This window comes from Octopus sinensis, linkage group LG2, assembly GCF_006345805.1.
Source record: "Octopus sinensis linkage group LG2, ASM634580v1, whole genome shotgun sequence".
Classification (NCBI taxonomy): Eukaryota; Metazoa; Mollusca; class Cephalopoda; order Octopoda; family Octopodidae; genus Octopus; species Octopus sinensis.
In genome coordinates this window covers 113,258,270-113,268,611 of record NC_042998.1, presented here as the reverse complement: position 1 = coordinate 113,268,611, position 10,342 = coordinate 113,258,270, and positions in this window count along the sequence as shown.

Sequence of the window (10,342 nt, the reverse complement as noted above, 5' to 3'; positions counted from 1 at the left end):
TTCTTTCTCCTTTTCTATATAACCTAAAATTTAGCTCAAAGAAATTTGTTTCATTTATAACAGAGACAGCTAATCTAAATTGAAGTATTTTGAAAGGAAAGTGTTATGCAGTAATGAAACTGCAGTTATATTATTAATTTATTATATAATAGGAATCTTTTATAAAAATATTGAAAGTTTTAGCAGCAATAAATCTAAACATTGTTTCAATGTTAATTTTGTTTCATCTCTTTTTAATGCTAATTCTGTAATGTGAGTCTCTTTTTCATTCCTGGTTGTAGCCATTTTATTTCATTTATGCTGTTTACCACCTCACATTCACCATTTCACATGGGAGTTTCTATGTTATCACTCAGCCTGCTAGAAATAGCAATCACATCTACACCCTACTGCCTTAAAAGGATGGATGGTGCACAGGATGGTCACCACTTGAATGTCTTTGATGGTGGGTCTGCTCAATCAGGGATGACTTGAGATTTAACAATAATCATATAATCTTTCACCTCATGAATTTTGCTTTTATTCTTTTACTGGCGTCAGTCATTGTACTGTGGCCATGATGGGGCAGCTCCCTTCAATGATAGAGTTGATGACATTGACCCCTATTATTTATTTAATCAACTGTGGAATGATGAATGGCAAAATGGACTTAAGTATGATTTGAACTCATCATCATCATCGAAATATTGTTGCAACAGTCATTTTTCTACATAATAACAGAAATTTACATCACCAGTCTGGAACTCCTATCTGGCTTAGGACTTTGACCTCCTGGAAACTGTTCAGAGACATGCAACCAAGCGAATACCCTCCATCAGGCATCTACTATACTCTAAACGCCTTGCTTCCCTGGTCATAGATACATTGAAACTCCGACGTCTGGCAACTGACTTAGTAAACACCCACAAAATTATTAACCATCATGCCATCAACCATTTTGAGCTCCATGTGTCTAACACGTGGGCATGCCTACAAAGTCAGAAAACAGCACAACTCCCATGACTTTCAGAAACATTTTTTCACTCTCAGAGTTGCATGGAACAAACTAGCTGCATCAGTTGTTAGTTGCCGAGATATTGCATCCTTTAAAGCCTCCATGGTTCCTGAAATTTGCCAACACTACACCTGATACCCCCCCCCCCTGCCATATGCATGCACACATGTGTATTCTAACTCATATACTGTTCACTTTCCTGACTTTTGTACATAATTCTATGTACTCTACATGTACCTTTGATGAGTTGTAGTGCACCTGAGCACTATACACAATAATTTCATTATTATAAAAAAGAAAAACAGAGTTATGTTTTCAGGTAATATACAGTTCAAACAATAGAACATATTTTATGGCAAAAAGATGTCTGATACTTTGATCTTTCTGCAATGAACATTTCTGCTTGAAGCCTTCTCTTGTGTTACAAAAACATATTCTACTGTTTCAATTAGTTGTATTACAATTTGCTGACATAAAACTATTACTTCACTTGTTAAGGTATCTCTACAGATATTCTATAGAAATTATAGCCAATACTGATTAATGGGTAAGATAGGTACTGATGAAGGAGCAAAAAACTCCTGACATATGGCATATACACCCATTTTTCATTTCCATCTCATTGTTTGTTTACATCTGGTGTTTCGGATACAAAACATCATAATGAAAATCAGTGCTCGCTATAATTTCTATAGTATCTGTAGAGGTAACCTTAACAAGTGATGTAAAGAGCACTGCTAATACATTTGAACATGGTAATCACTTATAAAATCATTTAATATACTTTATAGTATATTATGGTTGCACAATGAAATACCTTGTCTCTGTAAGTCAGTATAAACTATTACTTATTTCCTTGGGTTCTATTGTTTCAATATTTATTAGGTGTTCAACAAATCTTGCTACAAGTATAGCAGTCATCATCATCATCATCATCATCGTTTAGCGTCCGCCTTCCATGCTAGCATGGGTTGGACGGTTCAACTGGGGTCTGGGAAGCCAGAAGGCTGCACCAGGCCCAGTTACACATATTAGTTACTTCTACTTTAATTATGCAGTCACATTTTAATTAGTCACAATTGCCACTGTAATTAGTCATAGTAGTAATTAGTCACAACTACCACTAGTAATAGCAGTAATTAGCCTCAGTTGCCTCTGTAACTATAAACCCATTTGTAGAGTTAATTAGCCACAATTGCTGCTAATCACAAAATCACTTGTAGCAGTAATTAATGACAACTGCCACTAATTATACAGTCATTATAGCAATAGTTAGTCAAGCTCCCATTGTAATTACAGAATTACATCACTACCTTTCTTATATTTTTAAATAGAATTTCATGTTTTTGTCTTAATTTCTATAGAAAATCTTTCTGAAAGTCTAGACCTTCATTGAGAAGGAAGACCATCAAAATTATGATATAGTATTACATCAATGAAATGAAACATTTTCTACTTATATTGAAACAGTTGGGCAAATAATTGTATGACTGAAATAAAGTAAACACTGTAGGTTGATGTTTGTAATGACAACTTAGGCAAAGGGTTGTAATTCTGGAATGTAAGAATTGAATATAACATGGTACATTTATTCAGTTGAGATCTAGTTTTAACTGGAATAATAAAGTAAATACTACCAAAACATAGTGCAGTGTCAGACAAGATGGCAGCTCAAATCCAAAGACATTCTAGCCACGACCACCCATCTTTCTTTGTTTCTCAGATGCAGTGTATCTAGGGTCATACAATGTGTCCTTCCTTTAAAACAATAGTGTAATTTGGAAAAATCTGGCAGGTCATACGTTTTCATAGAGCCTCCTCCCTCATGGTATTTAATTACAGTGCTTTATGTTTTGAGTTCAAATACCATCAAAGTCAACTTTGGCTTTTATCATTCTAGGGTTGATAATCTAGTACCAGCTGATATAATCGTCCTCAAGCTGATGTATATCATCTATATATGGTTACCTAACCAGCTGTTCAGCAAAGAGCAGTTGTTGAATGACATAACCTACAGGTATCACGTTCAAAGGTTGCACAATATAAGCATCCTATTGGCATTTTATCTTGATAAAAAAAAGACAAAAGTAGGTGGAAACTTAAGGTTTCTGGTAAGAAAAAAAATGCAATACATACCTATACATGGAGAATTGAAACTAAAATGCTGAAATCATTATCCCTGGGTCAACAGTAATATTAAAATAGAGATCATCACACTGCAGGTCAGAGTATGCAGTATCCTTCTCTGCTAGGCAGAAAGGTACCTACTTGTTAGGTTTTAAGCAATCTAAGAGCAAGAGAGACAGAGCTATGAAATATCTTATGAACAAATAAAGCCTTTAAACGTCCAAGATGCAACCACAAGTGTCAGTTATGTAAGTTTTTTGTAGAGGACATAACACATGTAACCAGTAGTTACTGAAAAATGTCTTTGAGATACCACCTCCTGCTGCAACATGATATTGTTGGTAAAACATATAGTGCTATCCACAGAAAAAAGTTGCTCTGAGATAAATACAAACAATACCTCTGCTGTTTACACACAAGGAATATTGGTACAAACACTGAAGTCTGATACCGTTATTTACAACAGTAAAGAAAAATAATGTATGGCCATTGAAGTAAGCTACCATGCAGATATGCACATCTCTTCCAAAATTTGCAAAATGGAGAATATTTATGAACAACTGTTTCACAGCTTGCTGCTCATTTATCTTTAATTATAAAATCGCATACCAATAATTATTGGTGCATTTGGTTATTTTAGTAAATGTCTAAGTAACTTTATGGAAAAGCTAGGAATTTCAGGCAAAGAGAGCCTGGCTAACAGACACTTTAGAGATAACATCTCCAAGTGAAACAGTAAAGATATGCAAGACTTTTTCCGTAGCTCAACATGTAACATTATTGTAGTTATCCATATTCCAGTGATGGAGCTTTGCTTCTTTATTAGAAACCAGATCTCTCTTTCTTGGAAGAAATCTAATAATTAAAAAAAAAAAGTCATACTTTTATACAAGAGTATATAGACAATATATTCACACTATGCGAATGTGAATATACTAACATTAGCATAAGACAAGTACACATCTTTAATATTTTCAGATCTACATAAATATATTTACCATACTTAACATATCAAGTTCTATTTCTTCCATTTTTACCACTAAACTTTCACGCTACGCACATACATACACACATGTATATGCACTTGTGCATTTACTGATTTACCTCCCTTATACAACCAATTTATTGGGTTGAGAAATAATTCATGAGCGAGTTTTTACAAATTTAAAAATGCATGTAGAAATAAAACGCATTGGCAAAATATTTTATCTTGTAGAGCAAAAAATTCTCTTTCAAATAATATAAAACAGTTTGGCAATGCCTTTTATTTCTGCATGCATTTTTGAATTTGAAAAAAAAAACAAAAAACAAAAAAAACGCTAATGAATTATTCCTCAAGACAACAGGATTTGGCTCCTTGCCATACTCTGCAAAGAGTCTTAAGTGGCTGTCAAAGAATTACTATGACTTCACCTAATTTCTGGCTTTCTAAGTTTCCCAATTTTAATCCCTTGGATTAATATATGTAGGATGCAGTTGAGAAAGATACCAACTACTCTGCTTGAAACACCAAGGCAGAGCTGGGGTCAAGACCAAGGAAGTGTTCAAATATCTTCCCTGGGGCACTGTGAGGAATGCATGTGCCAGCTTCTGAAGCTCTCTTAAGGCTGAGATATTGTGTTTTATTTTCCTTTTATGCAAACTGTCACATCTAGCCTGAACACCCTGCATATATATACATGTACACATACCACAATTATGCTGTTGGTGGTGGATTGCTACCATTCAGTGGTTTTAAAACATGAGCTTGTTGTATACAGTGCTCAGGTGCACTACAACTTGTTGAAAAAGGGGTAAAAGAAGGGGACAGAAATTAGCAATATGTTGAGTAAAGAAAGACAGCAATGAAAGCTAGAAGTACAAAAGATAAAGTGCAAAAAGACTGAAAAGTGGACATTAAAAGAGCCATAAGGAGGAAAGGATGCATGTGGACATCAGAGGTGGTGTTATTGATTTTTCGAAAGATACAATGTTCCAACAGTTAACAACTGACAAGGGTCGTTTATCTCATGTTTCTGAGTCATAGGTGTTGTGCTGCTTTTTCATTTTATAAGTGTGTGTCTTACAGGTGACAGAGGTATTGAATTCAAAAAGCTGGCCAAAGTTTTTGGAAAGATTGTGGATAATCTTCAGGGCTTCTAACAAGTCAGCTGCTGGATCAGAGAAGCAAGATATTCTAGATATGGTGATAAAGGGAGTTCATCTGATTACATGTCAATGAACTACTTCCAGTTGATCAATACTTGGGATGGAGGTTCCAGACTGGAAATGCAAACTGTAAGTGTGAATGTACTATACTCATATATAGTTTTAAATAAATAGCTACATGAGTGGTTGGCAAATGTCTTATTGAATAATACTAAGACATCAACAACCTTTCTTGACAATTTTAGAAATGTAATTTATCCAACACAGTCTATTGTTGACACTATGCCTAGGTCATGTTCACTTGTAAATTTCTTAACTGTTTAACATTCTGTCAAATATAATGCATATTTTAATTGACATTGTTTTAATTAATCATGCATTATATTAGAGTGTTGATATTTTGATGACGTGATTCTTTTTAGAATGACATTGTAGGTAGGTATGAAGAGGCTAAATCTGGCTGTTTGAATATAAAATAGGCAAAATATTTGAGCTGAATATGGCTGGTTTAAATGGTAAAAGGTGTGGTGCAGTAGGTGAATTCAGGGTTTTTTCTCCCAAATGGCGCACTTGTCTACAGCCAACAAGAGTTGCCATTTAGAAATCCACTGCCTTTGTTTAATCACATTTTGAAGTCTTGTTAACATTGTCATTGTAGGGATTGTAGCTAAGAAGCAGTTAATCATATTACATGACATGAGTTAAAAGCTAGTATTTAAATAGAAGACAAAAACTAAACTATAAAAATGCATCTATCACCTCCCTTGCTGGACCCCTTTTCCCCAATACCCATAAACAATTTTCCATCTCACCCCACTCAAGGGAGGGGGTCACCGCTCAATTCTACAAAGAACTGGGTTAGATAAATATTGTTGGTGTTGCTTTATAGCAAGATGCCTTTCCTGTCACTACCCCTTACCTGTTTTTCAAGTAAGGTAGGTTATATTCCATCCATCTTCAAAGTGCAGAGTGAATGAAGTTCTGGGCAAGGATTCTTTGTGGAAAACTAGTTGCTGCCCATGCAGTAAATATCCCCTTCCCATACCACCAATATTGGCTACGGGAAAGACAAAGGACGATAATTTGGTACCAGTGTAGTTGCAGTTTAACTCAGAATTTAAACAAATTTTGTAATTTCTTCTGTTCAATGCTCTAACAATTCCATTAGTTCATCACCCAGGATTGTGCTTCATTTTATTAATTCTGGAAGGATGAAAAGCAAAGATGACCTCAGCAGATCTTTTATCTTTTATTTGTTCAAGTGATTAGACTGCAGTACTGTTTTGAAAAATTATCTATAGACTCCAGTACTTTTTTTTTAAAGCCTGGTATTTAGTCTATCAGTCTCTTTTGTTGAACCACCAAGTTACAGGGACATAAACACACCGGCACTGGTTGTCAAACAGTGTGTGTGAGGGAACAGACATACACGTAGGTATATATATGACAGGCTTTTTTCAGTTTCCATCTTCCAAATCCATTCATGAGGCCCAAGGCTATATCAGAATACACTTGCCCAATGTGCCATGCTGTAGGACTGAATCCAGAATTATGTAGTCAGGAAGCCAGCTTCTTATCACACAGCCATGCCTGCACCTATAAAATGTACACAGTATTCTGTGTTCTATTACATAATGTGTGTAGAGTTATCTAACTAGTCTATTATATAGTGATAGAAGTATTAACTATATTAGCAATACAGATGGCAAGCTGGCAGAATTGTTAGCATGTCTTTATGGTCCGAGTTCAAATTCCATTGAGGTGAACTTTGCCTTTCATCCTTGACAAAATAAGTACCAGTCAAAGAATGGGGTCAATGTAATTGACTAACCCACTCCTCCAAAATCACAGGCCTTGTGCCTATTGTAGAAAGGGTTATATAGCAATGAATTTAAGGAAGCTGATCTCAACGTGGACCCATGAATGCTTTTAGTGATGTCCACTTTGTTACAAGCATTCAGGTCAGAGGATGACTTAAAATCTTGATTCACTGATTCTTATTACCTGAAGTCATGAATCATGGTTTCCTATCACTTTTCTCAGAAACGAAGCTAAAGTTGAGGGTAATGCCCTTCTTCTTATCATTAAACCATAAAGAAAATACAAGCCAACTTGGAAGCTTCCATATGAATATTTACTTAAGTAGGAATAGCAACCAAATCACTTTCAATTCACACTTGAGCATCTTAAAAAATAACTGAAGTATATAGATACTGAAAATGTGTTGGCGATAATTAGAATATTTTACGTTATAGAATTTCTGTCAGAACTGTCTTGGCACAAAAGAATTAATCCCACTAGAAAGCCTTATTGTGCATAGCAATGGGTGCAAGGATTTACAATTATTCATTCATTTAGAAAATCTATAAAGAGGAAAGTGAATTTGAGAAAAAAAAATGCGTGATGAAAGTCAAACTATGAAGTATATATATTTCAGAGGTTTATTATGATAAATGAATATTTTTATTTTCAATCAGTCTCAAACAGGTGGTACAGAGTGAAATATTAACACAGTACCATGGCAGATTAGAACATACAATTTGCTGGGAAACAGGGATAGGGAATTTAAAAAAACAAAATTTACAGAATTTTCATATATACGACTGTCTGAGTGTAAATATATATATATATATACATATATACATGTGTGAGCATATAATGTGTCTGTGTGCATGTGTGTGTATATATTATATATATATATATATATATATATATATATATTATATATATATATATACATACATACACACACATACATATACACACTCATTTTTCTTCACATAACTTGTGTAGATCCAGTTTTTGTCATTCATAATGCAAAAAGAAAAAGTGTTTTTTTTCAATAAAACCAACTAAATGCTAAAACAAAATATACAAATGAATGATCTCTGATTTTTTTTTTAGACATCATGGCCTTAGCCATGAAGTCTAAAAGACCTTTACTGCTGGCTATTAAAAAAAAATCACTTAGATGCTAGAATATATCAAGAACATTTTGATGAGATATAGAATTTTTTTTCCAGTTATTTTTTATGGATTATATTAGAGAAATATATATCATTGTTGTTTAGTTCCAGATCAATCAATGATCACAGACATTCCAGCCATGACAATCCCATCACTTTAGGATTACATTTTCTAATATATCCTGTTTGTATGTCATATGGTAGGGTGTGATTCAAGGAAGATATGGCTGCTGTATCTAGCAAGTCTTGCAGGCATATAAAGGCTCTCATGTTGGTGAGTGTGAGAAAATTGGAGATTTCTGTTTTCACACACACAAATCAAACACATTGTCATCATAAAATGCCAGAAAGCATGCTTAATATACTGATATTCTTAATTAAAATTTATACTCATTGCTAATAGGCCTTACAGAAGGGATATTTTATATCCTAAACATATTCTCTTACTAGTTTTAGCCTGTGGGCTGTTTCCATGGAGGGGCACCATCAACATACATGCATGAATATACAAACACATAATGATAATAAGAGTTAACATCTATTTTGAAATAACTGCCAACAATCTTATAATAAATATTTGACTAAATAAATAAATATATATATATATATATATATATATATATTAGTTCTTTGTTTAGTTAATGCTTGTATTTATGTTGGTTTTTATGTATGTTTACTTTATGCATTTAAAACACTAATTTTACACACACACACACACAAATACAATTTTTTTTATTGGCTCCAGTTATTGGACTGTCATGACTTTGTTATAGAAATGCCATATAGCTAAGAAGATCTTACAAATGATGAAAAAATATTTTATAGGCATGAAATGTTAAGAGCTACAAAGGGGACAATGGAAAATTGTGAAGTTGGTACAAGGCACAAGGCTAGATATTTTGAGAGGCAAGGAGAGATACTTTCAAAATTATCAGCCTTAAACTTGACTAACACTTTATTTTAGCAGCCACAGAGTGATAAAGTGTAAAGTTCACAGCAGTGGGATATGAACCAACTGAGAAAGGGGTGTAAGTACTGGAAAGTATTTTGTCTGCCTTTCTATTAGTTCTGCCAATAAGAATAATCATTTCAAATATAATCATAAAATATTATTGCAACTAACGGTAGTCATCAAATATTTTAACCAAAATACAGTTTACAACTTTTATTTCTGTTAGCTTTAAAAAAAAAAAAAATCAATGTCATTGTTTCTAAGAGATCTTAATTGAAGAAATTTATAGTAGAACTAATTAGAGATTTTACACTTAAAGGCTGTGGAGTTAAGAAGTTCATGTCTCAACCATGTAGCTTTGGGCTCAGCCCCAGTGTAGCATCTTGGAAAAAGTATCTATACTAAAGCCTACACGGCCAATGCCTTGTTATATATATAATTATATATATATAATATATATAATATATATATATATAAATAATATATATATATATATATACATAATATATATATATATAAATAATATATATATATATAAATAATATATATATATATATATATACATAATATATATATAAATATACATAATATATATATATACACATACATATACACATGTGTGACTTATAAACAGTGAAGTCCCCATTTGCAGATGAACTGCAAACAGTGAGGTTGTCGACATTTTGTCAACAGATTGTCTGCATGCTCTGTGCTTTTCAATTGTTTGGGGGGAGGGGGGATCCCCTTACAAGCAACACAGGGATTGATTGGTACCAAAAAGAGCTTTCAGTTGTAAAGATCCTGCCTCAAATACCTCTCCTCATCTAGGCCATGCTAGCATGCTAAAATAGACACTGAACAAATAAATATATGTAATTAGATAAATGCTTATGTTTACAAATTTCAACACATACTCAACACAAGAGTTTATAGTTATTTTGAAGCAATTAATAGTTTCACTGAGAATATGAAGCTACTTGTGAACTTTCAATCTCTCTCTCAACACATGTATGAGAGAGAGAGAGAGAGAGAGAGAGAGAGAGAGAGAGAGAGAGAGAGAGAGAGAGAGAGAGAGAGAGAGAGAGAGAGAGAGAGAGAGAGAGAGAGAGAGAGAGAGAGAGAGAGAGAATTAACGCTGCAAAACAAGGCATTTAA